We start from the raw sequence: 14,808 nt of genomic DNA on the forward strand, positions 1-14,808 counted from the left end.
TCCCTTCACTGATGTTCCAGAGTTTCACCACCATCACTGTATAAAACTTTCTCATACCTAGTCTAATTCTATCCTCTCGGTTTGAAACCATGGTAATATAAAAAAGATTTGGCTGATATGGGAAGCAGAATAAGGAGGCATTTAATGTTTCTCAAGTGAGAAGTCTCTAGCGAAATGGGGAGAAAACTACTTGAAAATATATGCTGAAATGTTTGTAGCCAGAGAAAAGCTTAAATCAAGGCATTCTCCATTTTGGAAGTGCGATGTGGACAAATTTCTAATATTTTCATGAAAGTGAGTCTATTTGCAATAGCCTATGTTACCAAGGGCAGTGAGATGGATAACTTGGTGAGAGATGGATAACTTTGCTGCCTATACCTGACCTGATATTGCACAGAGTTCTTAGATACAGCACTCAGATATTCTTTTCTGACAGAGCTCTGCTTCACACAGGAAGGGGCTTGTGTCTCTGCTGCTTAGTGCTTCCATTTCCATTCCTAGCTGATAACAGGCTCCAGCTGATACTCTGTGGATAGCAGAGCAGGCAGAGGTTCCTGGTGCACTTCATGCCCAGGAGCTACAAGAGATGACAAATTAAGATGTGCTGTGAAAACCCCACCTGGATCAATGCCAGGTTTCACTTGCCACATTTAGAGATTTCTGTGGAAAAAAAACCAGCTGCTGATTTAGAGGCATTCATTATTAAGAGTCTGGTTAATTAAGAAGGCTGTAGGGTGGTAGTGACTGGAAGATTTCTTTATTTCACTTTCTTATTCTCTTTTTGTCTCTTGGAAAATGTTCAGTGTAGAAAGCACTCTTTCTGTGGCATAAACTGTAGTGAGTAAAGTCACAATTCTGTTTGAAAGTGTCAGTTGCCATGTTTCTCTCTGTGTGGCAAGAGGATTTTGATTGTTTGAAAGAGAACTCTGGTTAGAAAGCAGCAAAGTGGCTTTCAGTAAAATATCAGGAAAAGGAGATAAATGTAGCATGTGCTGGTCTCTTTAAGACATAAAAGTAAATGAAAGCATAAGTCTGACCCCATTATGGAACTATAATAAATCTGGTGATAAATCAGAGGCAGCTGATAATGTGAGGGTAATGCCTGTTTGCAATACAATCCGCACATCATAATAAAAGATAAGTGTCCTTTTACAAAGCAATGATGGAGCAGTTCTGGATGCCTTGAAGATCACCTTGTAAAACTGCTGGGTGAAAGGAAAAAGGTGCCTGGATCCAAGAGAAGTGTCACACTGGAATATGTGGAAGAAACTGAACTGAAGGGGAAATCTGAGCTGACCTCCCCAGCTTGCAGCTCTGAATCTGCCTTTGAGATGAAGAATCCTACCAAGCAAGAAGGACAATGGCTCTCTTGCAATGCTGCCAGATGGAAACCGTGCCTAAAAAGCTACTGTGAAACCCTCATAAAGCATGTAGGAAACATAAACATTGCTTGTGACTGGGAAAAGATGAAGTAAAAGCAGTAACTAAGAGCCAGGGTTAACAACCAAAAATTTCCTGTCACTCTATAAACCTTGGTCTGGGCAGTGGAGCAATGAGCAGGGCAGCATAATTATAGCCAAAGCCTTCTCAGCATACTCAGTGCAGCAGAGTCAGATGAATACTGCTGAGCTTGGGAAGCTGCTAATTAGTTTCATTTCTGTAAATTTCCATCCCATAAGCTGCATCCTCAGCTGGTGTTCCCACTTACTCAGCTCAGATATAGTGTATGCAGTGGAGTTCTGGGGACTTGCATCCAAGACATTGTCTGCTGCCAAAACGAGAGCAGGACCCCATCATCCATAGATCTTAAAGCTGGATCAGCTCCTTATGGCTCTGTATCATCCCCTCCTAGAATAATTTCAAGCCTTGAAACTTTACCCTGTGGTTTCTCTAGCTGGCCCCCAGCTCCTGATTTAGTTAGGATGGGTCCTTTACCCAGCTGGCTGCAGACTGACAGTGACAGTGATTCCGCTGTGTCCTGAGGGAAGTTCCTGAGTGATTGATTTCTTTTAGATATCTTTTAGATATCCTTTTAGATATGTTCAGATTTCAGTGCTTAACTGTATTTTGCTTTTTTTTTTTTTTGAGATGGAAGAATTCACACTTCTCAGTAATGTTGATAACCTGCAGTGATATGATTAAATAAGGAAAGAGCTCTGGAATACATTTTACACTATGAGACATCTGTTCCAGAACTCTGAAGGATTTTTCTCTCTTTTCAGAACCCCTCTTTCTTCTCTGTCTTGAAACATAGAAGTCTAAAAGCACTGCTTTGTTCCTATCTGCTGGTCCCTATATCATGGTCAAGAACAGGATTTTTTTGAAATTTACTTTTTAAATTCGAATTTATTTCTTTATTGTACTTGCAGGAGCCCTTGTGGCAGGGAGGAATGATGAATCTGACTCCATGTTCTCAGAAGGTTAATTTATTATTTTATGATACTATATTATATTAAAGAATGCTACACTATACTACACTAAAGAATAGAGAAAGGAAACTTACAGGATGCTAAAAAGATAATAATGAAAACTTATGACTCTTTCCAGAGTCTCAACACAGTTTGGCACTGATTGGCCAATGAGTCAAAACAACTCACACCAGAATCCAATGAAACAATCACCTGTGGGTAAACAACCTCCAAACACATTCCAAAGCAGCAAAACACAGGAGAAGCAAATGAGATAAAATTGTTTTCCTTTCTCTCTGAGGCTTCTCAGCTTCCCAGGAGAAAAAAATCCCGGGCAAAGGGGTTTTTCAGAAAATGTGAATGCCACATTTCTTCTCTTCTGCAGTCAAAAATTCAAATGAGGGCGGCCAAATTTTTTTGCTGGTTCTGTGAATCAGAAATATTCTTTATGAGCCCTGTGCTCTTCTCTATCTTTTTTTGTCATGGTTTGCAAGCCACTGTTAGACATCTGGGTCACTCTTTCCCCTGTCCTGATCCATTCATTTTGCTATCTGTCTTTGAGGCAGACTGGCGCATTACCAGTGAAGCCAAATATCTCATTTAGAGCTTTGACAGCACAGGATAATGGCCCTGGGTTCTCCTGGAGCAGATGGAGATTGAATGCCTGTGTATGATCCCGGTGTTAGTTCTTCATTCCTCTGTGCCCTGGGATCCCACTTAGTGGAGAACAGCACCTAAGAGAGATGCTCTGATCTGATAAAGGTCTGGGTTTCCTTTCAGAGATTGTCTTCCCTGGCCACCAGGAGTCTCTGGCCTCGTGCTGGGGGCTGTGTTGTGCCCTGATGATGAGCAAGTGGATGTAGGGCTGGAGAGCATCCCCAGTGCCGCTGTACCTGCTCCATGCTGAGTTCCATCCTGTGTTCTCTCTGGAAGGCTGATCCAGAGCAGCCTGACATTAAAATGATTCAAAAACCCACGGGGAGAGTTCGTGTTTCATTTACAGCTCTGATCAGACAAACTGTTTCTTCCAGCTCCTTCCTGTAAATAATAGGAGTAGTAGCTGTCTTCTCCTTGGTAATGCACTGAGAGGGGTGGAAAAGGCTTTAGAAAACAGAGGCTGTAATGCATGAGGAGTTGACAAGCATCCCTTGATCTGATTAGACATGTTTTGAGCAGATGGATGGGCTAACTGACCTCTGGAGGTCCACTCCAATAAAAATTGTTCTAAAATTCAATGAATATGACTCATCTGAGGCTGTGTTGCTATTTTAACATGCTTGTATGTTTTCCTTCTGAGATTGGCACTTGTATTTGCTGGATTCACTTAAGCAACCGCATCGGCATTTTTAAGAATTTGAATTTCTTTTTGTCCAAGTGCCAAAGCAAACCAATAAGGATCAATTGAACAAACAAACAGGTAAAACACATAGCAGGGCCTTGCTGATAAAACTGCTAAAGTGCTCAGTGTGCCCTGAACCAAAGCTGTCTCCATCACTGGAGCAGAGGGAACCTTTGGGATGGAGGCTGGGATGTATCAGCCACCTCTCTTTGCACTGTCCAGTGCATCCCACCATGGTCTTATGTGTGTCCAGTTTGTTTTGGCATTTCCAGACCTGATCCTCTACCACCTTGCTCCAGACTTTCCTGTGGGTCTCCAGGGTCTGAAAAAAAAAAAAAAAAATTCAAATTTTCAAATTTTCAAAATTTTCAGAATTGAATTTTCAAAAAAAAAAAAAAATCAAAAATTTGAAATTGATCTTCCTAATAAAAGCTGAAGTTAAGAAGGCATTCATTCAACACCTCACTTTTTTCTGTGCCCTGTGTCACCAGGCCCCCAACCCCATTCAGCAGCAGGCCCACATTTCCCCTCAGCTTAAACAGTTTCCATACATGAAAGTTTGCATTTCTAATTTTATTATTTTTTTAATCCTCCAGGTCAAACTATTCATATTTCATGTTCACAATGGAAGTTAGGTGCTTACCTAGAAGTTCAGAAAATTGTTGTCTTGGAGTTAGTGCACTTCAAAACAAGGGACTTAAAAAAAGAAAAAGCTGGTAAGTACAGATTGGGTCATGAGATTGCAGTCCTGTTTGTGAAGAGTAATTTATGCCATTTTAAATGGCATTTTGACTCAATTTTGCTTTGATGGCAAAATTCAAATTATTCTGGGTTTATCCTAAGTTTTAACAGGGAGATAACAGTTTTGAAGGATTTAATCTTCAGTTCTTGTGCACTAATGCAGTGTGTTGGCTGGGGATAGAATATTACAAGGGGGAATGCATCCTGCATGTCCAAATTTCTTACTTTGAACTGTTATACGTTTTTCTTGAGAGCTTATTTAGAAGCCTGTGGGTCAATAATTTAAATGTGAGTGAAGCTATCTCTTTCTAGCATGTCTGATCTCTGCCTTCAAATTTTTTTAGCATTCAATGTCTATTACAAATTAGATTCCCCAGTGAATATTTGCTTTAGCTTCACTCAGAAAACTTGCTGTTGAAAGAAAGAAACTGTAAATAACTCTCCAGCTTGGGCACCCTGGCCAAGTGTCTTATAGCATTTTTCTCTTCGAATTTAATTTGTTCTGTGATTTAAGGTGCAGCATTCACACTGAGCTGAGAAGCCTCTGTGCTTCCTCTCATCACTGTCTTTATCATGGTCAAATGAGCACTTATGGTGTGCAATGAGACTTCTCCACATTATTAATAACAGCTCTGACCTATGGGGATCCTGCTTTTTCCTGGCAGGGGAAATCTGTCTGCGATGGCCTAGCAGCAATTGCAGCTCTTTGTGCTTGCAGGTTTGAGCATCAGTCAGTTTTATGCACTCCACAGCTCTGCACAGCCCCTGCCCCCTCAGCCAGCTAAGAACACAAAAGGCAGAAATATATTTTCCATCCTGGCTCAGTCTGGAGCCTTCAGGAGGTGTAAGTGGGCCATTGCAGGGAAAACGCTGCAGTGAGGCTGCTTTCAGTCCTACCTGATGTTTAGAGGGATAAAAACACTTAATTAGCACTCCACTTCCCTTGAGTTTCTATGAGAATCCTATAAACCAATTTCAAACTGAAATTTGGGCTGGCTCACAGGCCAGCAGAGTGACAAACACCCAGGGAAGATTTGAGGGGTCTTTTTACAAGTCATCAAGCTCCATCTCTGTAACTGAAGGGTGCATTTTTTTGATCTGTGCATTTTTTCATGTTTCATAAATGCAATCTGCTTGCAAGAGAAGTTTACATTTAACGGCTATCAGAATTCAGAGTTATTTATAATGTTTTCAGGCTTGTTTTTTCTTTTTTGAAAGCTAAAAAATTATCCCAGCCTGTATGAGAGTCTATTGTTGCTACCTTTTAAGTATAGCAAATCTTTTAGGTATTTAAACTGAGCAAGAAATGATTAAACCAAGAAGAGACCTGGGTTACAGCCATAATTATGCTCAAAATTTCTACTGTAAACATTGTGGTGAATTTTTAAGCAGGATTTTGAGAGCAGAGGACAACGTCTAGCTTTAGTGTTGTGAGCAGTACATTTTAGGCTTCAGAGGGAAGATGTGTGCCATCTGTTTTAGAGCTGCGAGGGGTTGGCTGTAGGGCAGCTCTTTGTTCTCATGGCAAGTGTGTGGACAGAAAAATAAGCTTTCAGCCCAGAGATGCTTCAGGTTAAAAGCATGCAGGTCTAGCTTGTGAAATCCCACTATTCAGCTGCCATTTCAACCCTGCTAGCCCATATACAAGAGAAACATCCTGGACAGCTTTTCCCCACCATGTGATTTAGGATTCATTTCCTGGTATATCCCACCCACCTGATGAACAGCCCTGTTACCTTCCCAGTCCTGATGAAATTCTCTCCTGAATCTTCCAGCCCTTGGGTTGAGGGACAGGTTGTGCTGTCTTTGGGAAGACAACAGAGTTGCATGCCAGTCTGTAAGACATAATACTGGTATAAGACCTTTAGGATCCTTTCAACATTTTTTAATAAAACCTCTTACTTCATCTCCCACATAACGGGGAGACCTTTCCTACACGTGCCTCGGTGGTGGTGAGGTGTTGTTGCCCACCAGGAATGATTGTAATGAAGAGGTGATGCCTGATACTGACTGTGGGGCAGGAACCTGTTTGTTTCTGCACATCCCACTGCAATTTAGACTTCCCTGAGGCAGAAACTCCTGTTGGTGTCTGCTGGAAAACATGGCCTGCATAAAGCAATGCTGGAGAGGCAAATGAGACAGAGGTTGATAGGAGACAGCTTGATGCTTGAAACAGGCAGCCCATGAGAAAAGGCCAAGCAAGAACTCTCCCTTGGCTCTGGTTGTGATGCCAAATGAGCTGACACAAACCAGGCATGGTCCTCTCAGTCCTAAATTCCTTCTGCACTTTCACCACTTCTCTTGTCCAGCTCCATGCCAAGAAGGTTAATTCTCAAATACTTGAAGAAGAAGCTGCCTGCCTGTACAGTGCCTATTTTTCCTTCCATCTGCACTGGTTTTATTCCAGCCTCCTCTGGGCTGCTCCAAGTCATCTGGGGAGCTGGGGGCAGTCGGCAGCAGAAGCTGCTGGTGCTGCTGGAGAGCTCACTCAGCTCTGTTTGCTGCACCTGTGCGGCATTTGCTGCTGAAAGAAGAACTGCAGTGTTATTGCCACGGTGGTCTGCATGTTCTTGGGGGATCTGCTGGCCTGGAGGAATGACATGGATTCTAGAACTTGCCTGCAATGAGCTGTCTTGTATCCTCCAGAAAGCTCCTGCCTGCATTTCTTAGCATGGAAATCCAGCTCTCCTAGTGAAAGGCTACAGGTTGCCATTATCCTTCTCTTTGCTTTCCTTACTGTATTTCTTCTTTTTTCCTTTTTTTTTTCCCTTTTCCTTAAAAAAACAAAACAAAACAAAACCAAAAGCAAAGAAACAACAAAATCTTCAAAATAATGCTGTCTAGCTGTCTCAAGATAGCATTGCTGAACTCACCTTGGCAAGCTCCACATGGTTAAAAGACACTTTTGACAGCCTCTTGCTGCTGTTCTTAAAAAAGAAAAAAAAAATAAAAGAAAAAAAGAAGAACTGAAATTTTTGGTTGGTTAAGCCCCTAAAATGCCCAGGTGAGATTGCAATGCTGTTTTTTAATGTTCCCAAAAGGGGCTGGTGCTATTTTTCAGGACGTGTACTGCCCATCTCGCAACTGGAAGCAGACAATTAACATTCAAATGTCTCATCTGGGAAAAATTGCAAATTACAGTGGCTAGGAAGCTGTAAATTAGAAGTAGCACAGTCCTTTATTCCCAGGCCTATTTGTGTGTCAGAGTGCACTGCTAAGGCTTGATTATCCTTTCCAATCTCCTCTACCTGCAGCAAGGAGCTGTGTGTGAGAGGCTGGGTCTGGTCTGGATAGTTTATGTAGTGTTTTTCCTCTCTGTCTTTGACATTTCCATGATTTCTTGATCTCCAGCATGCAGAAGATTTCATTTTATCCCAGAACTGATGTCCTCATCACAGCATGAAGAGTCAGCCACATGCCATTGATTGGTAGACAAAGATTTTTTTGTCTTTCTGCCAATCCTTCTTCTGTCAGGCCACATTCAGCCCAACAGCCATTGCAACTCCTGTTTTGGGTTGCAGCCCCTCTTCTAGAAGTTTCTGTGTATTCTCAAGCCAGTTCTGACCCCCCACCCTCAGTGGCCTAGATATCTTGGTATCACAGCCTCATCTTATCAGTCTCTGCAGACTTGCTGGATTTTGCTTCATTTTCCAATTTTATCTGCATCATTTCCCAGAGCACGGCTGGAAGCAGCAAAGAGTTCTGGGCATAGTCCTGCTCTTCATGTCACCTCACCAGGGCTGCTCTGGCTTCCCCTGCCTGGTTTCTTCTTGATATTTGTCAGGTAGGCAGTTCTTAAACTGTTTATTTCATGCTTTATTGATGCTACATAGCACAACATTTTAAACCCAAATATCATTTCATACTGAGTCAAAAGCGCTCTGACGATCTAAGCCTATTACATCTGGACAGTTCCCTTTATCAACAAAATCTGTAATCTCATCACTGAGTGAAATCAGGTTTGCTTGACAAGGCCTATTTTCCATGAAAACCAATTGATTTGCCTTGTATTTCCTTTAATTCCTCAGAGAATAGATCCTGTAAGGAGATTTCTACAGCGTTGTCCTGGATTGATGTTATTTATCTCTTTCACTCCGCTCGTGGTTTTACAGTTTTGTCAAATTGTTGCTAGCCTGTGTCACACTGTGCTGTGCTGGACTCTACAGCACCGGGAAGACAGAAACAGGAATTTCTCGGAAACCAGGGTGCCAGCTGTGCCTCAGAGCAGGGGATCCCATGGGAAGCAGTTTGAAGGGCAAAGTGGCCTAGGTACAGCTGATGGAAATTGAAGGACAGCGTCCTCCAGGTGCAAGGATGAGCCATCCTGATATTGATGACCCACAAGACACCTCCAACCAAGACTCCAGGAATCAGTAAGCAGACCAGGGAATGCTCTTTCTCTTCTTCTCTTAATGATAGAGAGTTTATAGCTGTCCTCAGTCTCCCGGACTGGGCAAGCCAGAAAAATCCAGATGAAGGTGGTCACTTTGATGGGAGCCAAGCCTTTAAATACAACTTCATACTCCGTGTCACTTCAGTTTGCTTTTTAGTTTTTCTAAAAAGAAGTCAGTTTTTATCCAACTTAATTAACAGAATGATTCTTGTGTGTTATAACCCTTTCTCTTTGCTGGTGGATCTCCCCCTTCTCTTTGAACTAAAATGACTATTTTTGACACGGGACACCAGTTATTGATTTCTCGATTTCTGAGCCTCAAGCTGGGTCCCTCCCTGGGGATTCCCCTGTTGGGGGAAACCCTCTTAGAGCAGTTCTGTGTCAGGAAAAGGAGACACACAGGACTTTTTCAGTCTTCAGCTTCTTGTTTATTATTATCTTATCGAAAGTTTTGCACGCTGTCCACACCAGGCTCAGCGCACTGGAAAAGCACCACAAAAATGGCTAAAAATCTCTTGTTACAAGGTCTGTTAAGACTAAACTATTCAATTATGAAATGACACTTAGATTATTTTCTCTTTTAACCCAATAACTGATCCCTAGAAGCCCGCAATGTGGACTTTTCTGTCCAGTTACAGAACACCACCCAAACCAATGAAGAAGAAAGAAGCAAGAAGAAGCAGCTCGACACACCACCCTGTGCCCTCCATTTTGTTCTCATCTACAACATACTAAAAATCCCAAAACCTAAATTTCTCACCCAAGTGATACCCCCACACTACTCTTTATAATCTATTTCACACTTTTGTGGATTCTAATCTATCTTAAAGTCTTATAAGCTTTCTGCATGAATGAGGGTCAAAGTCAGTGCTCCCCGCAGAGCAGACAGAGAAATATTCCCTGTGCCCTGAGTTCCCGCAGGTGGGCTACCAGAATTTCCACAGCCTAGGGAAGGAGTAAGGCTCAGAGTAGAAGGGACATTAAAGGGAATGTCTTGCAGCAGTGCTGTGCTGGAGGCTGGGACTGCTGCTCATGCAGGGCTGAAATGCTTTTGCTGCTCAAGTTCATGTGTGGCTTGATGGGGTGGGCTGGGTCAGACCTGGGTGCTGAGATCCAGCCAAGCTACAGAGGTGGGAACGTGGTGGATGGAGAGGCTCTGCTGCTAAATATATTTTGTTGTGGGTTTTTTTTTTACAGTGGAATTTGTTTGACTGGAAATTTTCACTGCATGCTTGCTTACGTGTTGCATAGGAGTAGTAAAGTAGAGGAGGAAAACATTGAAAGGTTTCACAGCACAGCCTGAGTGGCTCTGGAGTCTGCATTTTCCAGGTTTCTCAGACTGAAGAGTGCAACCTCAGCATGTCTAAGTGTCAGAGGGGGTCATTACAAACTTCTGGAAGTGCCTGCAATAAGGTTTGCAGCCCAACTAAGCACCTCATCCAAGCAGGCTCTTGAAAGACTTCTTATGATACTCACTGCTAAAAAAAACCCTGCTGGGAAGGGAGCTGCAGCAGTAAATCCCCACAGCAATCAGAGCTGGTTGTTCTTCATCACAGGAATTGTGACAGAGGTGTAATTGTGTGTGGTGTGAGAAGAAATAGATAAGGACGAAACAACTTCTCTCTTTTTTTAAATTTAAATGGTCTGTAGAAGGTAACTTCACCACTCCTTTGTCATTTTCTGCTTATTTTATTTGGCATCTGCTGTCCATTCATCTTCACTTCAAGCTTTATCCTCAAAAACTTCATTTTCCTGTGTCTTTTCTTCTTTTTTTTTACCTTTGAGAGTCAAGATGAAACCAAACCTCCTTGTCTCGGTAACTTTTGCAGCCACAAATTTTGGAAATCATGAGTCCTTAATATTCCTTTAGCATTTAAACATAAAATTAAAAACTAACCAAGGGAGTCCAATTTGTAGTTAGAAATTAAGTCAGAAAATTAAATGCAACTTTTTTTGGTCTAGCTTTTCAGCTGCTCCATCATGTACTAATTAGCAGGAGCTGTAAAACTCTGATTCTCTGTAAAACCATATAATTCTGTTAGCTGAAGTTTTAAATTACACTTATTGCTTCATTTGCTAAAAATACATGCATATATATGTACACAGATACATAGAAAGTGTGACTGCTTGAAGAAGATAAGTTAATTTCTCTGTAGCCTTATATTCCAATACAACTTATGTGTCTTAGGAGATAAAAAGATTGACTCCTGTGAATGGATTTTATTGAAACTATTTTCAATTTTATTGAAAATAATGTTGGAATAATTAGCCACTGTCTTAAAGAGTAAGAACAGTTTGCACAAGTGGATGGAAATAAATATTTCAAAGTTGTCTGCAAGTGTGAAACATTTTAATTTTGGAGTTCACAGCACAAAAGGATGCTCAGAAACTCCCTGCAGCTTTCCACACAGAACTGATGGCTGAAGAGACCCAAGCCCACAGACCAATTGATGTTTCTTGTTTCTCTCAGATTGGTGAGTGCTGCTCACACAAATCAGCTTCTCCCCACGTCTTTGCCACAGGAGGGAAGGCTCAGCAAGCAGAGCCTGCTTGTCCTCCGCCCAAAGGTCAATGAGAGCCAGTGGCAGTGGATCCTTTTCTGTTCTGCTGTGGCTGAGTGGCTCATGGAACCCAAGGACAGCAGGAAAAACCTAAAACCTGAGGGAACAATTTTTTTTTTTTCAAAAGGACTAAAATCTTATTAAAAAAACCCAACCTATTGATGTTTGTTTTACGTTGGGCCCTTCTGGGGGCTCCCTGGATGGGGGAAATCCTCCTGTAGCAGTTCTGTGCCAGGAAAAAGGAGACACATGGGACTTTTTTGGTCTTCAGCTTCTTGTTTATTGTTATCTTACCTAAAGTTTTGCACGCTGTTCACACCAGGCTCAGCACGCTGGAAAAGCACCACAAAAAATGGCCACGAGATGTAGAGTTTCAAGGTCTTTTAAAGTTGTCTCGTCCAATTAACTCTTAACACGTACATTATTTCTACTTATCTACCAATAATTCATCCCTTGACTGTCCATGTAACCTCTGCACTGTGCTTTCTTGACCAATCACCCTGTGCCACCAACACTGCAGAAAATGGAGTAGATGAAGAAGAAGAAGAAGAAGAAGAAGAAGAAGACAGGGACTACACCCAAATTCCTCCATCTTGCTTCCTATCTACACCATACTATAAATCCCAAACCCAAATTTCTCACCCAAGTGACAGACTATACTACTATCTGTTATCTGTTTCACACTTTGGTAGATTCCAGTCTATCTCAAAGTCTTGGAAGTCCTTTCCATGGGCAAAGGTTAAAGGCAGTGTTTCTCTGGGGGTCAGAACCCCTCAGAGCAGACAGAGAAATGTTCCCTGTGCCCTGGGTTCCCACAAAAACCCAAAACCCAAACACTCAGAAAAATTGAAAACCAAAGTGTGGCATTTGTGAGGGTCCCCAGGACGAGGGAAGAGATGAGAATTTGACTCCATGTTCTCAGAAGGCTGATATATTATATTATATTATATTATATTATATTATATTATATTATATTATATTATATTATATTATATTAAATTATATTATATTACATTACATTACATTACATTACATTGCATTGCATTGCATTGCATTGCATTGCATTACATTACATTATATTATATTACATCATATCATATCATATCATATTTGTTATATTATATTTATTATAATTATTATATTTATTATAATTATTTATTAGATTATATTATGAATGCTATACTAAAACTATACTAAAGAAAGAGAAAGATACAGACAGAAAGCTTAACAAGAATGAATAATAAAAGCTCGTGACTGACTCAGACAGTCCAACACAGCTGGACCATGATTGGTCATTAAGTCAACACAATTCACATGGAACCAATCAAACATTCACATGTTGGTAAACAATCTCCAACCCACATTCCAAAGCAATCAGATAATTATTGTTTTCATTCTTTCCTGAGGCTTCTCAGCTTCTCAGGAGAAAAAAATCCTGGTGAAGGGATTTTTCATCATATATCATGGTGACACCAAATACAAAAGGTATCATGGTTCAAACTTCTTCTGACCAGGTCCTTGTATCCTGGTTTCATGGTTTGAGTGTTTGGCTATCCAAGCTGCAGGCTGGTGTATTCAAAGCTTTCTTATGCTTGAATGCTTATGGCATTCAAGGCTTTTTTGTTGATGCAAGCCACATCAGCAACAGTGGAGAAAATCAAAGGAACAGAAGAAGAAAGAAAAAAAAGAGTTCTGAAGAAAGAAGTGTAGGAAAGGAGCAGGAGATGCTGGTATTTCAGTTCCTGCCTGTAGCTGAGCATTTGAAATTCATAATCACTCAGCTGACATTCCAGAAAACAGAAGTACATTTCCTTTCACTCATTTTTTTGAATTCTCCAGAGGTAACAAGTGTTGCAAACAGTTCCTGGGTTTAGCTCTATTGTGTGTGGTGAATGCATACAGCACACCCACGATTAAGCAGAGAAATTGGAGTCAAAGCAGGATCTAGTTACACATTCAAGATGTATCTTCTGCTCCCTCCAATATATTCATTACCTGCTATTGTTCCACAGCTGTCTTCATCAATAGACATTGTACAATAACAGTAAATTGGCATCCATAGGGCTATGCAGAGTTGATAAGTCCCTCATTATTTGCTGGAAGTCCTTTGGAAAGGGTGAGTTTCACCATTTCCCAGCAGACTGGGTGCAGATGGAGCCAGGGTGTGGCAAAGGCTCTTCCACTCCCAGGAGAAGCTGGAAATATCTTGTAGCTGTTGCTTTGCCCAGAAAAATGTGGCTAGAAGGGTGGCACTAAACTGTCCCATCCACCTGTGGGTGATGGCTGCACACACCTGGATTACCATGGGAAAGGACACCTAAACTTGGGAGAACTCAGGTGTGGGACCTCAAAGAGAAATGATTGCCAGGGAAGATACAGGGAAGAGCTTATAAAGAACAGTGCCTGCCTGGAGTTTGGTAATAAAAAAACTTTTGCAAAGAGATGTCTTCTCTGTGACCACCATACCAGTGAGCTCCTGAGTCACAGGGGAGGAACTCTGGGAGAAGACCTCTGCCCCTGGCTGGTTTTGGTTGGAAGGTGTGTGCATGATTCGTAGGGTGGCTGTTTTCAGGTGTTTTAAGGGTGCTGTGTGGCCACAGCTCCACTTTGGCTGCATGGCAGAAGGTTGCATAGGGTAACTCCTGGTGGGCTGGTGATGGGGCTGAGGCCGACATACCCCATTTGGCATTTCCCAAGTCAGGAGTAACCAGTCCAGGAGAGCCTGGGAGCACCTGCTCTGAGTTTCTGCAGGGTGTTTTTCCAGGAGAAACATCTCCTTACAATTATCTCACCCCTGACCCAGCACCCAGGCCCATGTCTGCCCCAAACATCACTGAGGGGACAGGCAGCTTTGTGTCAGCTATCTGTGCAAGGCTGGGAAGTGGGAGTAAATCCTGCACCTAATCCTGCCCAGAACCATCCTCATGGAGAGAGCTGTAGAACTTAAAATGGTATTCAGTCACAGCTTTTTTTGTTAAAAATCTTTCCAGAAAGAATTCTTCTTACCCACCTAGAAATTATCCCATTCATTCAATTGTGAGCCCCTCTCCCTGATTTTGGAGAATTCCCCATTTGGAGAAGAGTTTTTTTTTTTCTCCTCCAAGAAAGAGGAGAAAAAAAGAGCTTTTTTTTTCTCCTCCAAGACTGACAGATCATACAGCTGAAAGTAGAAAATTGGTTCATATTAATATATGAACATTTTAATTTATGCATCTGATTGATATTATTCCATAATTAAATTATATTCCCATGGTGCGTATAACATCAGGGTTGTAGTAATACAAATAATTAGTAATTAGCTCTAATCAGATCAGTTAGCAAATGCCAGATTCCACATGAATAAGCTGACCAGCAGTGTCTGTGGTG

Source organism: Camarhynchus parvulus, chromosome 3, assembly GCF_901933205.1.
Source record: "Camarhynchus parvulus chromosome 3, STF_HiC, whole genome shotgun sequence".
Lineage (NCBI taxonomy): Eukaryota > Metazoa > Chordata > Aves > Passeriformes > Thraupidae > Camarhynchus > Camarhynchus parvulus.